The sequence below is a fragment of the Manis javanica genome, chromosome 3, assembly GCF_040802235.1.
Source record: "Manis javanica isolate MJ-LG chromosome 3, MJ_LKY, whole genome shotgun sequence".
NCBI classification, from domain to species: Eukaryota; Metazoa; Chordata; class Mammalia; order Pholidota; family Manidae; genus Manis; species Manis javanica.
Genome location: NC_133158.1, coordinates 29,099,624 through 29,115,056, shown reverse-complemented (window position 1 = coordinate 29,115,056; position 15,433 = coordinate 29,099,624). Strand labels below are relative to the sequence as shown.

The window sequence follows — 15,433 nt, the reverse complement described above, 5'->3', positions numbered from 1 at the left end:
TCAGTGGGGGAGGGGGCATGTAACTGTTGGCATACAGGGCAAGGGGTGCTCAGCCTTAGCTGGAGGTGAAGGGGGTAAAGCCACTCAGACATGTGTAAACATTGCTTTAGGCAGGGGGGACACATTATGGTCTGTAAGGAGGAAGGAGAGGTGGTTGGGTGGTTTAGATTTAGCTGTGCAGGAGCTTCCCTGGCGTAATCTGAAACCATACTCCCATAAGCAGAGGATGGGGAGAAACCAGATGAGGCAGGCCACTCTGGATGGGTAGGTGGCAGGTTAATAAGCTAGGACACTTACATAGAAGGCTTGTCTTGGGCAGCCACAAGAACGATCTCTACATCTGCCTCCAAATCTTAACAGTTTGTATAGAAGCATTAACTGGATTCAGTCATATATACTGTCCAGATGGTCTCAACGCTACATTACTGTCTCAAGGTTATGTCCTTAGGGCAGCTTCTGAGAGCAGGGAAGCCAAGTGGAACCTGCACTGCAAGGACAGGGGAGGGGGTGAGGAGCCCCCGATTGTCCAGGTGTGGCTTACTGGTCACACGTCTTCTCAATGACCTGCCCCAGTAAAGGGTCATGTGGGCAGCAGGGTGAAGAAAGGGTGAGCTCGTGAGAGACTGGTGTTAGGAGAACGCTGCAGGAGAGAGAAAAAGACCCTGATGAAGAAGCCTTGGCCCTGAGATTCAAAGCATGAGATCTATTGGCAGTTTGCCTGTGAATAGTGAGGGTGTGGGGCAAAGAGGAAGAGGGGAAGGAAATGGGGGAAAGAAGGATAGGGAGGGAATGAGGGGAGGAGAGGAGGACTAAGATGTATCTGAGATGCCTGCCTTTGGAAAGTGCTGGCTGAATTAGTCCATTAACCTTGCCTCTCCATCCACATATGCACTGGATGCAAAACTGCTACATGCTGGAAGGATACCACACCACTTTGCTTATATTTTAGAGAGTTTGTTTAATCATTAAAATGTATGACATTTTGGCTTCTTACCATGGCATCTGATCTATGGCTTCTCAGCCTTCCCTTTGTCTCTACTTTTTAAGTTCTTTGATTCATTATTGATTAAACAAAGGCGTATGGCATGCTTACTCTGGGCCAGGCACTGCCCTGGAGGCTGGGGATATAAGAGTGAACAAAACAAATAAAATTCCCTGGCCTCATGGGGCAGCCTGTCTTTGGCTACTTTGAATCTTAGGTTTATAGGTTATTTTTGTGTCATAGTTGCATTGGAGCATCCCTGTCCATTGCTCTACTTTCCTTAGAAGCATTTAGGACCTAAACTTACTGAAGAATAAATCCATCCCTAAGTTGCTCTTGTTTGAGTTGTCTCCCATAGAGCCTCATTTAAGATATTCAGGACTCAGAGCCTCCCGTGGCCTTTGATGTTCCCAATAATCAGGAATTCGCTCTGAGTCCCAGAGAAGAGCACAGCGTTAACCTTGTGGCTGGTCACTTCTCTAATAAGAGGTGGGAGCTGTGCACAGTAGGGATGAGGAGAGGTTTCTCTCAGCTCTCCTTCCACTCAACTAAAGATGAGTTTTGTTTTGTTGTAATTTAAAAAAAGCTAGGTTTTCAAAAGATCTTTGAAAGAGGGACTGAACTAGGACCAGGAGACTGGTTGTTGTAAATGCTGGATGAAACTGAAGTTGGCAGAGAGAAGGCAGTGGAAGGGGGTCGTTGGTGACTCAGGAGTGGGAGGTGTGTCTCTTTATAAACTGCACAACTAGGCTTGTGGAAGCTTTGTAAACATATGAGGGAAGCAAAGCGTGATGAACGGAGGTGCCTGCCGAGGTCCCGGGTGCCTGATGAATTTAGAGAACATTTTTCTATTTCCCTTAATGTTTCTCTGCATGTTCCATCTCATTTCTTGCTTTAATGAGGACATTCTTTATGCCTAAACTAAACCCCTGCTGTTAGAACTCAAGCCTGGTACCCCCACTGCTCTTCTCTGCCAGGATTCCCATAGGAGGGAATGAAAGAGAAACTTCTGCTTGCTGTGGGCTGCAGGGACAGCCAACTCTCTGGAGGGCTTCCTTGCCCTGACAGCCCCTGGTTTGCCCAGTTGGAGACGATACTCCTCATTCCTCCCATACCCCCAGATTATGCCAGCATGATGTGTGTGTTGACAAGGCAGATGGATTTATATTGGTTCATTGCAATTATATGTGCTTTAGCTGGACACTGTGCTAGGCACCGACTTAGGTGAATAACGTGGTATCTAGTCAGTGGGTTATTCAAAAACAAAATTCTTTACTCCCTCATGGTCAGTATCACAACTAGAAGAGTGCATCCGGTGCAATGGCAAGACAGCAGAAAGAGCAGTTCAGTCCGCTGGAGGTGCAGAGCGAGGTCTAGCAAGGAGGTGGCGTTTGAATTAAGCCTTTAAAGATGAGTGGATTTGCCAGGGATACAAGGGAGGAATCGTGTTCCAGGTCAAGGGAACACGAACCTGCGCTCAAGGGTGCTTGACAAGTCCGTGACTGTCAGGTAATCCAGGAGCTAGAGTATCATCTCCAAATGGTCGGGGCTAATGAGTGAATTTGAAATAGAGACTTGAGACGTATAGTGGAATGACCCTGGATTCAGTATTGAATGGGAAGTCAGAGTTTTTGAAAGCAAGTGAGAAATGGAATAGATTCTGCTTTTAGAAATAACTGTCTGATAAGGAATGTGGAGGCCACTTGTATAAGATGGAAAATTGGAGTCAGGGGCCCAGTTATAATCAGGTGAGTGATGATATGGCCCTGGACTGAGGCTGTGTCTCTAGTCTGAACCACTAATAAACATCTCAGACCCCTGGTCCCAGGCTTCTCCATTTCAGCAACTCCATCCTTTCCTTTGCTCAGGACAAACCCTTGGAGTTGCCCTTGATTTTTCTTTCATACCCCCCACCCCCCATTTAACCATTCTCATGGCCTCTGTCTTCCTCACTGCTACCAGCTAGGTCTAAGCCACCATCACTGTTTGCCTGGATTATTGCAGTAATGTCTCCCTGCCTGTGTCTTTGCTCCTTCAGATCCTTGTTGAAACGACTTGTTCTCAGGGAGTTCTGCCCCTCCCACTGCAGCTGACCTTCCTCAGCACCGCCCATCCTGTTTACCTGTTTAGCTTTTTGTCTTCTGTAGCCCTTACCAGTTACATGGCGTGCTGTAATTTTACTTATTTTACTTCTTGGCCTTTCCACACTTTAATGGAGCCCCTCAAGAGTGGGGTTCTTAGTCTCTTTGCTCATCACTATATCCCAAGTTGCCTAGAAAAGAACCTGACACTAAAGAAGGCCTCAGTAAGTATTGGAGAAATGAATGAATGGGGAGTTTGTTGGGAGGAATGGCAGATGTAGGTTAGCAGAGTAGAAATAGCAACTCTTTGCATCCTCTTGGCTTTGAGGATGGAAGGAAGAGTAAAGAATGATACTGGATTCCTTAGCTTGGGCTGATGCCTTTACCTGAAATAGGGAAGGTAGAAGAAGAAATAAATCAGGTGGAAATTAATGACTAGAACTTGGGTCACGTGACTGAGTGCTGTGAAGTGCCCAAATTCAGTTACTTGGCATATGGATTTTGCTCAACAGGGAAGTCAGGGTGTATTTAAGGTTTTGACAGGCATCAATTACGGAGTGGGGGAAATTCCCAGGGAGAGGAAACCAAGTGAAAAGCAAAAAGGAGGTGGAAAGATGCTAGGAGATACATACCTTTATGGGACACATCAAGTGTAAGCCATTATATATCAGGCAATTCTTGGGCACTCACTTTCGTCTCCTTGGAATACTTGACACCTCTTTGGAAGCTGGAGAAAGAGACAGATGTGTGAAGACGCAAAGTGTGAGGTGATCAGTCTGTGTCTGTGTTAATACTTGGGTTGCCTCCTAGGCTGTCTGACCTTTAACCATCCTTGTCCCCAACTTCCTGAATCTTCCTTGTAGCATCTGTCCCAAGCTGGGCTGATTCTCACATCAAGATGGCAGAAAAAGCGATCTAGCTTAAAGCTTTTAAAGTGCCAGCAATTGTTTTCTTCAGTGAGTTGTCATAAAAGCATTCATGGCTGTATTGCCTGCATTTCACATTCTATGATCTGTTTGAGACAATTTGCTATAAGGCTTCATATTCTCAGAACAGTCAGAGACCACTTAAATGAATTTTGCATGTTTACAAGAGCCGATGAGGCTTGCTTCACCAAGTGACTCTGTAAGGAAATTCAAATGAAAAGCCATTTTCTTTGCGTTTTTTTCTTGTTAGAAACTTCTCAGGGAAAAGGCAGCAGAAGTATATGTAAGAACCTATATTAGCCTCAAAGATGGTTTGGGCTTGCCTTTAATAGTTACCATTGCTGAAAGTCAAGGACCCTGACCAATGATTGCATATGCATCTTAATACCTTCGGTGGCGGCTGTTAAGGTGTCTGCACCCACTCAAATCTTGAGAAGACCTTGTGAAATAACCATATTTTTAGAAAAAGAAGTGAGTTGATCACTTCTTGTCAAAGTACAAAGAAAACATGGGGTGTGTTTTTCTCTTCTTCAGCAGAGAGAGGATTTTATTGAAGGAATAACAGTTACCTTCAAGGAAGGTCCCCCATAGCTTTGTACACTAAGCGTTCCGTATCTGTGGGCCTTCCTGTCTTCAGCATCTCCTTTAGGTGTCTTCCACGTGGGCACTAGGGCTCTCATGGTGCCCCTTGTCTTCCCAGCATAAGCCAGCAACTGCAAACGGACCATGTCACGTGCTCTTGGTGTATGGGTTTTGCACAACAGACTGGAATCTGCTTCGTGATGATAGTGGTAATAGAGCAGTGACAGTGCTGTTACTGTTGCTGGTGGTAGTGGATGTATCTGCTATTTAGTACACAATGATGGTGTGTAACAAAGCCCTCCAAACTGAGTAGCTTAAAGTAACGGTCATGTGCTCTCACTTCTCTGTCAGCGGGTTGCCTGGTCGCTGACTGTTCTGGGCTGGGCTAGCTGGGTGGCTGTGTGCCAAGGTACAGATCTAGCTGGACCTGGATTCTGGCTTATGTTGCTCTCTGTTCATTCCAGATCCCAGACTCAATGAGCAGCATCTACCTTGGGGAGAGTGGGAGTTTGTCTCAAGACAACGGTGAAAGTACAGGAAGGTAAGCCACCCCACACAACCTCTGCTGTGTGAAGTCTGCCTGCATCCCATCAGATGAAGCCAGTTACGTGGCCAACCCCAAATTCAAAGCAGGGCATGGGGAAGACATGATCTGCAGTCATGACACTTAAAAAAATCATATGGTCAAGCCTAATATCAGTCAAGCAAATAAGAATATCTCTTGTGCGGGAGGGTAGTAGGGAATGAATATTCGCCAAACAGTATTCTACTTTTCCACAACGAACTACTATTTGGGGCATATGCAAAGTCTGAACACATTCATTCATTTGCCTGTGCCATCAGTGAATACTTTTCGACTTCCTACTATGTGCCAGGCACTGTGCTAAGCACTGAGGTTACATTAACGAAGACACAGAAAGTATTAGGAGCACAGAGATTCTGGGCTCCTCCTCTGAGAACCAGCTGAGACCTGATCTGATGGGCTCTGGGAAGGGAGTAGGTTGAAGCTGTGGAGGTCCTGACTTCTGGAGGCAGTGGATGCCATTGCTGTTTCCCATCTCCCAGAGTCTAAGCTCTTTCTACCAGCCTCTGGAATTCCAAGAGACACCAGGTAAGATATCCATGGTCTAGAGGGAATACATGTGTCTGAAACTCTGAGTTCAGAAGGGACTGAAATCAGTGAGTCGGGGAGAGTGGTTGTACCGGGTTAGGAGGTCTGGAGCCAGTGCTTTGTCAGATCCAGGCGTCAGTGGCCAGGATTCTGAGGCTCCCATCTTAGACTTCTAGGACTTGGTCAGCTTCAATCCAGGAGAATAAGTGACCCAACAGAAGCTTCCAGAACTCATGGAAGGAGTACACAACTTGGCTGGGTGGTGGCAGAGCTAAGCCTTGTGTCTGTTTTCTGCAGCTGTGGCTTGCTGATACATGCAAACCTCATTATTCTCGAGTCATGACTGATGCTCAGAGGTGTCTTTGAATTGACTCGTATATGTAGCTGGTGCTTATTCTGATAGCATTTCACACGAGGGTAATACTGCCTAGGTGGCTGTTCCACCCACTTACATTAGTGGGGCACAGAGTCCTAACACCCATTTCCAGGAGGGAAGCTCTCCTAGAGAATAAAGAGACTTGAATGTGAAATAATTGAAGTGCTAGAAAGGAGGATTTCATTAACTTTCTCAGCAAAGGGATAAAAATGCTTGATGAGTATCCTAGGGTGGCAACAGTCCTCATCAAAAATGCAGGACACAGTATGAGGGAGCAGCATTGCTTTTTATTGATTTGGTCAATACTGATTAGATAGTCAACTAGTTTTTGAAGTTTCCCCACATTTGGTTATAGGAAGTCCAGTGACAGCAGCTAAGTTTTTTGAACCCCTGACATTTTGTATGTTTGACTCCACAGAGTGATCAGAGGAAACATTGCCTAACTGCTGTACAATGTGTTTTGTCATCCATACTGTTTGTTAGCCATTGCAGTTTAAAAAAAATGCTTTTTCACCACGGCATTCACTTTTAGAGTCATCTTTGTAAAAGTTTCCCCTTGTGGGATTTTCTGAAGCATAAACTCAGTGGTCATTTCTGAAATTTACTTCCAAGTTTTTTGCTGAGCAGGGAGCAGCAAATTAGAACATGAGAGCAAGACCCTCCTGGTCATAAGTGGCAGGATCTGGGTCTGGAGACCCTGGGTCTGGATGGGACTTAAGTAATGGCTGGATCCACGAGGTCAAAGGATGTCACCAGTACTGTCTGATTCTCTACCTCTTGTCACTGCTTTTGCTGTATTAGCTTCATTCTCAGGCATCTTCCCTTTAGGTATAGAAAAGATGGCCAACAGCAGATCTGGGCTTATGTGGTGGTCCTTAGTTCTTATAAAACCCTCTTTCTCCTAGCATCTGTTGTGACCTGTGTCCCCATTCCATAGGACTCTGACCGATCTGCATGCCCAGCCTGAAACAGGTTCTGTGCTTAGGAGGGCACAAGGCTCTGTAATGAGCATTTGTGTTGTAGGTCTTTCTTCCACTGGGAAGGAGAAGGGCCATGTGTTTGTAGCCCTACCAGCTGAGGGAAGAGGAGTTCCCAGCAGGAATCAAAGGGGAACTAAGAATTGTCAAAAGCTCAGAGACAGTCTAGAATCTAAGAATTCTTTGGGAAGACTGTATTTCTACTGTTCTACTTATGACTGTGGTTTCTTCCAACTGCTGAATTTTCCACCTTTGCCACCTCTCTTGTATCTTGCAGCTCCTGTCTTCTCCTGTGACTTGTTGCTAATGCTGCTCAGAATCTCTCTTCCAAGTTTGACTATAGAAGGCTACTGTGTGGTGCAGACTTTATTATAGTCATGCTGTATGTGAGGGCAGGAATGACTTACCACCGTGTACTAGAGACAACTTAAAATCTAACATCAGTCATTACTCCCAAGAATACGTAACCATTTCTCACCATAGTGAATTTTTCTCTAACCCCGTGCCCCTAACGTCCCAGCTCACCGCACTGTTCTTGGTCAGTTTTTCCCCTTATGACTTTTCTGCTCACTAGAGTCCAGACTCCAACATTCCAGAGTTTGTGACCTGCTTTGCTTAGGATAGTTTTATTGTCTCTACCCTGCTGCCTCATTTTAAGTTTTTCAGAAATTTATACCCCAATTTATACCCCCTTGTTAAGGAGCTCCAAGAAAAAAAATGCGTCCCTGCAAGATCATCAACCTCATAATACTAATAAAAGTTTTGAAAGTTTTGTGCCATTGTCAGATGGTGGTAGAAGGGAGGAAGGGACTGTGAAGGGTTTTATTCCCTTTCTCATGCATATTATTCTTGACATTTGGAGAGTATAGCCTTCATAAATGGTCTTTCCTATAAAGAAGGCATGTCTTTATTAGAAATAGAGTGTATAAGGCTCATGTGCCCAAAATCAGGGGTCATATGCTTTTGTAATAAGAAGAACATGTCCCAGGCAGTCACTGGTCCCAGGCGTGACATATGTGGAGAAGAGCTGAATCCAAACCACAATGTAGAGCCATGTCAGGAGGAACACATTATAAATCACTGAAAGCCCAAGTGTCATGCAGAATGAGAAAAATGTTGTTCTAAGCTATTAAACTTTCAGGGATGCTTGTTATACAGTGTTATTGCAGTTAGGAGCTGACCAATACATTGAGGTTGAGGGTCAAACCCAGTCTGTGTCCACAGCTCTTGTTCTTTGCTTTTCTCCCTCTTCTTATCTGTAAGGGAACTTATTTTTGTTTTGGTGTAGGACTGTCCTTTTTCTCTTCTTGGTATTAAACTGGAAGCTCCTAATGGGTAGTAAACTCATCTCTCTCCTGTCCTTCCCTCAGTTTCTAGCATAAATCTTTGTACCTTGTTGCTGTTACATAAAGATTTTGAATGACTGGTAAATTTGAGCCTCACGTCGGTGGTGGCCACAGGTGGAAATTATGTCTGAATTACCTGCTGACAAATAAATACCACTGGTCCCAGATGGGGCCAAGTGGAATTTAGAAATGGGTTGGAAGAAAATCATCTCCCTGATAATGACAGACCTGACAGCAGCAGTAATGAGGTGAGCCACGCTAATGTACCACTAATAGTCTTACCATTATTTCACCTTAGTGAATGGTGAGTATTATTTTTTGGGTCATCTGAAAGTGTTTGTGATTAGAGTAAGTGGCTGTATAAAATAGCAATAGTTTACAGATAACATTGTCTGCATTTGTAAGAAAAGCCAGTCCATCTGATGAGAAGATTGGGGAGTATTGTTACCTAGCTCTTTTCACTTCCTGGTTTTAGTCACATGGCCAAAGCATGACATACTGGTGTGTAATATGCTGCTACCCCTGTGTTGTTCTATGACTTTTGGTAGTACTTAACTATTCTAACAAATGCATATCAAACTATAAAAAATGGAAAGAAAATGCGAAAGAACAGTGGCACCTTGCTTCTTCTCAGAGTAACTAACATATGAACAAGGTATTCAGCAGATCAAGGTGAAAATATTATAGGTGAAAGATAGGTGAGGGTGGAGGGTCTAAAAAGAAGTGCAGCCCACCAGGAGTATCGTGGGATAGTTCTTTGTCTTGATCCTGAACTAACTTTGGCTATTTTTTAGTTAAACAGTAGTAAACATAGGGAAGGCTGTTTCAGATAAAAAGGCTCAAAATAGGGCTGTGATCATCTCTTGTCATGTGATGACAGGGAGAACAGATGTGGAATGCTCCAGTAATGTTCAGACTATATCTTTCTTAGCAAAACCAGAGGACCTGGCAGGACCTTTGAATGCTCCAGTAATGTTCAGACTATATCTTTCTTAGCAAAACCAGAGGACCTGGCAGGACCTTTGAAAAGAGAGAGGATAAAGAGTGTTAGCATCTGGCTGAGGTGTAAGGGGAAATGCAGTGTGTCTTGGTCATGCCTGAGCGAAGATGCCTTGGAAAATTTCCAGAGTGACTTCCATTTAAGAGTGCAGGATGAGGTCTGAAAAATGTTGCTGTGACCCTGTGTGTGACACAGTGCCCTCTTCTTCACAGTCTTTCAGGACAGAACTTGGTTCAAGGTAGATGAGTTTCTGAGGCAGGCACTGCAGGCATTTCAAAGAAGTGTCCTAGAGTCAGAGCATCTCAATACAGGCTGGCTGGCCACCTCCCTGTAGGGCTACAAGATGGTTTATCCACTGGAGTCCAGCTTCTGACCTTCAGCCTTGCGGAACCAGAAATTCACTCTTACTAGTGATTATTGGGGACATTAGTCACAGAGATTTTGAGGCATTCAAATCCTACCGAAGATGTATGAATTAATGTGGGGAACTGGAGCAGTCAGGAGATTAAATATTCATATTTGCCTAACCAGCACATCTTAAAATCGTTGGTCCATTCATGTCATTTTTTTCTACGAATATTCACTGAGTGCCTGCTGTGCACCAGCCATGGAGGAGAGCATGCTGGAAGCTGCGATGTTGTAGGAAATGAAACAGACTGACCTGTGTCCTTGGGAGGCTTATCTCCTAGGATGTCAGACAAGTCAGTAAATAATTTCACATAGTAGGAAACAGTGAAAGTAATTTAAAGCAGGACTACGGGGGTAATGGGGGTGCTACCTGTGATTCCTGATGGTGGTCAGGACCCTGGTTCCATTTGTCCCTGAGGACCAGCTCTAATCCTACTATTAGTTTGATTATGAGCAAAGCCTGTAAATCTCTTCCTGTGCTTAAGCTAGATCCATTGGGGTGCCTGGTTCATCTCCAGCCAGGGCCTTGACTCATGTACTTTGTGGCTAATAAAGCATCTGTCTTCTTCCTCCAGAAACTTTTCAAACTCTTCAGCTAAAATTAATCAACCCCTTTCTCACTGCACATTGAACCTCTGTCACAGCACTTAATAAAATTGGCTTTGCTGTATAATTACCTATATTACAGGCCTAATTGCACCAGTAGCATATGACCCCCTGAAGAAAGGGATCTGTGTATTAAAATGTTGTCTCAACTTTGTATCATCTGCAATGCTTTGAAACACAAACTGAATTCATTTCGCTAATATGGAAACATCCTTAAGGGTGTAAAGTGCTATAAAGAGTGAGGGGTAACAAAAACAAGAGCAGCCACGTTTTGTGTGCTTGCTGTGTCAAGCATTGTGCTCGGTGCTTGAGATGAAACCATAATCCTTGTTTTGTCTACCATCTGGTTATCTTCTCTAACAGGCAAACCCTCAAGTCTCAGTGGAATAATACAGTCGTTTATTTCTTGCATATTCATAAGTTTGTATGGAACTTTGACAGATCTCTTCCAACAAATGATTGAAAGACCAGGTGCCTGTGCACTTTCTGGTCTGGCAACCAGTGGAGCCTAGAGCCATTTGCTGGATCCTCTACAGCAGGAGGCTTGTGTGTGTGTTGAGTGTGGATGGCTCCATGGAGATGCCTGTGACCTGGACCTAGAGGCAGTAGATAACTTTTCTGCTCAATCTGTTGGTAAGAACTTGATCACATGATCACATTGAGCTGTAGGGAGGGCTGGGAAGCATGGTCCCTGGCTGATCAGGGCTCCCAGTACAGGTCTGCACTATGACAGGAAGTATGATCCTTGGACAGCAAGCCATTTATGACTTAATCATTATAACAATTCTATGAAATAGGTACTGTTATAACCCCCTTTTATAGATAAGGAACTCAAGTAAAGTTACTTAAGGTGCCCCATAGAAAGTACAGAACCAGGATTTGAATCCAGGTCTCTCTGACTTTGAAAAACCACCTCGGTGTTGACGCAGAAGGAAGCATCATTCCTCTTCGCTGCTCATTCTACTACATTTCCACACTGCACGACATGGTTCTCATGCCAGTCTCCCACTATCGAGCATGCTCGTTAGTCCTTCTGGGGCCTCTCTAAAGCGTTGCATTCTTTCCAGGTATTTCTGTTGTCTCTGAGCTTGGTGGGACCCACTGTCACCCCTGTGGCCATCTACTCTCCTGCGTCTGGTGCAGCCAGGCCCATGGGGATGCTCTTGTGGTTTATGCCTAGAGGACCCTGGTGTCCAGCGGCTGTACATCTGCTCTCAGAGTGAATAGAGACATCTCAGTGGGGGTGTTTGATGCACAGCACTGTGTCTCATCTTGGGGAAGGATTTGGCAGGGAATGCAGAGGAAGGGAGTGGTAGAAGAATCCTTATTTTCTTCCTGGGGATGAAATACATAGCTCTATCAATATTTCAGTGTAAATATGGAGAAAAAAATAGACACAGTTCAGCCTATAGCTTGTAATCAGTATTCCAGTAAGGACAGCTGGCACTAGGAGTCACTGTTGGTTCTAAGCTTTTGGGGAATAAGCCCTCAGTGGATTTATTTTTTCAGAGAATATCTTCTGTGTCCCTGTGCTCCATGCTGTGGAAGATCCAGAAGGGCTCTGATTAGTTAAGGGCTTGGCTGACAGTCCATTTGGGGAGGTGATGCATTGGTACAAAAATGTCACCAGCCGGGTGCTTTTTGCTCAAAGGAGTGTCATGCCTGTGAGTGGTGCTGGTGGTCAGAGAAGGGAGGAGTCTGTGGAATGAAGCAGCCAGCAAAGGCTTTCTGGGAGAGGGGAGTTTGCCTTAAAGTTGGAGAGGTGGGATGGGATTCAAATACGTGCAGAAGGAACGGCACAGCATTTCTGCTTAAGGGAAAATCCTGAGGAGGCACTGGGGATGAATCAAGGCACAGCCAGGGTCCAGGACAGGGGAGGTGAGACCTGCCTGATGGCAGCAGAGGCTGCGCTTGGGGAAGGAGAGTGTGGGAAAGCCTGAAGAGGGTAAGAGGGGTCAGAGGACATAGGACATAGTCTCTTTGTAGAGGTTTCAACAACTGTGTGGAGGGTTTGCCAGTGAGGGCTTATTCTCCCTGGTGAGTGAGAGGTGAAGACCAGGGGATAGTTATAAAGCTGGGCTTTTTGGGGCTTGGTGGGCCTTGAAGGGTCATAATTTAAGAATTATTCATCCTGTAACCCTTGTCCTTCTGCCCTTCTCTACCCTGAACCGTCACTACCACCATCTACCACCATCACTCCTGCAGATAAGACATCCCTCCAATTCCCAGTCCTCAGCACATTCATGCACAAGGTGAGGGGTGCCAAAGAATAGCCTTCTCTGTGCTTTTCTAGACTTTTTGGGCAATCCTATGGACAGGTTGTCAAAAAGTGACTAAGCCTGAACATATGTCCAACCAGCTGGGTGAGTGCAGAGCTTAATTAAATTTGATTTTAACAAAATGAAGAAGTATGCCATGTCTTGCCTTTTAGCGTCTTGGGGTAATTTATGCTGTGTCCATCATGCACCAGAGTGGCTGATGTGGGGAGTGTACCCGCCTCCAGGATGCCTGCAGATCTGTTGACTTCCAGGGTGTCTTTTCTTCTGACCTAGTCTGCTTTATCAGGAAAGACTCTGAGTCAGGAATTGCAGGCAGGGGGGTCACGGGGGAGGGCTCTTTGGAGTCCAGCCTGTAGGCGTGCAAGGGAGGCAGGATGGGGCAGAGAGAGCCCTGACCCCAACGTGTGCCTACAGTGAGCTCTGGCACAGGAATGGCCCTTCGGAGCCAACCCCAGGAGGCCAGAGGTGCAGGCTTTGTGCCCCCATACTGATTATTCATTAGGTGCAGCTACCTGCAGCAGGGTCATAACCTTGGGCACGGCTGCTCCCCTGGCCAAGGGTAATTCCTGGGCAGGATTACAGCCAGAGAGGGAGAACTTTGAACCTGGAACAGGGGTCTGGACAGGACAACTCAGCACCCCCTACAGCTCCCAGCAGCCAGCATCTGAGCTTTCTCAGTAAAGAGACAAAGAGACCCTCACACTGCTGGGCCCCCTTGGGCAGCTCCTTCAGAAAGCCTGGGAACGCCTGGGGACTCATGTGCCCCAGAGGCAGCCAGTGGGTGATAGAAACATCCTGGCTTCCTTTACTGCCGCAGCAACAGGTATGCAGTGCCGCCTGCGCTGTTCCCAGAGTCGCCCTGTGGGGTTGAGCCGTGTTTCCCTCTAGGGGAGGGATGTCTGCCTGACACCCCACCCTTGCTTGGGGTCCCACTTCCCCACTCAGACAGTTACTAGATTTTCCTGGAAATGATCCATAATAAATCATTTTCCCCAGAGTTTTCAGTTGTGCTTTGTCTACTTCTGGGGAAATCAATCACACCAGCTTTGTGACCCTTGGATATCTTATTTAACACCCCTAAGCCTCAGTTTCCTAATCTGCAGAAGGCGCATCATGACAGTGGATTTACAGGGTGGCTGTGAAAGCCGTGAGAAAGGCCTGGCAAGAGCAGGCACTGCGTACGGAGAGCTGGTGGGAGTGCGGGAGTGACGCCTGCTGCTGGGGACAGCGGGGCCCCCCGAGGCAGCTTACCATTCTGCCTGGAAAGCATGAGGTTTACCTTCCAAAGAAGTTCTGCTGGACGTGGAACTTTGCCTACACCCACGGTCTCCTTTTTGCACTGTTTCAGCTTCTGTCACAAGCATCAGTTGCAAATAGATTTGCTGTTCAGGCACTTTGCCAAAGTTTTTTTTTTTTTCAAGTATGAATGAAAGGAGGAAATCCCTAAAGGAGGTGTTTTGAGTGTTGTTTTGAGTTTCTGTATATTGAGTATCCTGATTAGCTTCCCCTTATAAAGCACCTCTTGAACTAATTACATTAATTTGAGATGAAACTTTGGTTCCTTTTCACATTCTACTCAAGTGGCGGTGGCTGATGTTTAAGAATATGAATCTCACCATGTAAATTTCACATAGTTTTCTGAATCTATGTTTTTCATTGGGCTTACATAATTTTGAGCACAGTGAGCTTAATTCTGTCTCTGTCTTTTACTAGCTTTGGGATTTTAGCTTCTTCAGGCCTCAGTTTCCTTGTCTGTAAAATAAAAATGAAGGTTTCTTTATGGGGTTGTTTGCAGTGGTTAAGTGATGTCCAGGCCATAGTAACTGTTCAGTCAGCTATGGTTGGCCTTACTCCTCTATTTTTTTGTTATTTTTTTTTAGAACAAATATATCACTTTCCTTTGTAGGAAATGTATAAGGAGAATTTCAACCTTGGAGTTCAGGAGCACATTTCCCTGCACTGTTTTGCTCTGGAACTGGTGTTTCCCCAGAGCTCAGTGTCTGATGGCGGCTCCCACCCCTGAGGGAAGAAGCGTCTGTCCCCAGAGGGGGAGTAAAAGAGCCGAGCTGGGGGGAGTAAAAGAACAGGGCTGGGGACCTCAGATGTACAAGTTGTAGTTGTGGAAGTTGCCAGGCCGGGTAATAATTGCACCAGTGGGTTGGACCTCAGTGCCACGGGCCTTCCCGGTCACTGTCTTTGTCTTTGCCAGCCCTGAGAATGGTTAGCACCCCCCTGACTCCTCATGGTGTTTCTTTTCCCAAGGGCCCCCAAAAAGGTAATCTCAGGGTTCCTCTCCTACTCTTCAGCAACTCAGGCAAATATTAGACTCACTCAGGGTTTCCTTAAATGATTTTATTTTACAAATTTAAAACATTTATTTCTAAATTTACATATGGTCAGGTTCACTCTTTTTGGTGCAGTATTGAGTTTTGACAAATGCAGAGTTTTGTAACCATCACCGAAATCAAGGTGTAGAACATCATCCTCAAAGTACACCCACACTAACCTAACCTTACACAGTTTCCTAGTGTTTTGCATCCCTGATGAGAACAAAAAAAAATGTCAGGCAGAGGGGAATCAATAACTCTTTTGAAACTTGCCCCTGACTCTTTCTTCCCATAGAGCCTTTTGAGAAATCTGGAGGCCCCTGTAGAATGCTAACAGGCCACAGAGGGCTGTCATGTGAGGTCATTGCTTCCCGAGTCCTCCAGCACCTCCCTTGGGAACCAGAACAGAGATGGGCGCTCACGCCAAGGGGT

At 45.5% G+C, this 15,433-nt stretch overlaps 1 long non-coding RNA gene across 1 annotated transcript in view; it reads left to right on the top strand.

The window, feature by feature from the left end:
- LOC140848142 (uncharacterized) overlaps positions 1-15,433 on the top strand; it is a 152,238-nt gene that overhangs the window by 101,179 nt on the left and 35,626 nt on the right. The window contains exon 4 of the long non-coding RNA XR_012128687.1: positions 5,036-5,112. This is a non-coding gene — a long non-coding RNA (uncharacterized lncRNA). The remainder of the gene's footprint in view (positions 1-5,035; positions 5,113-15,433) is intronic.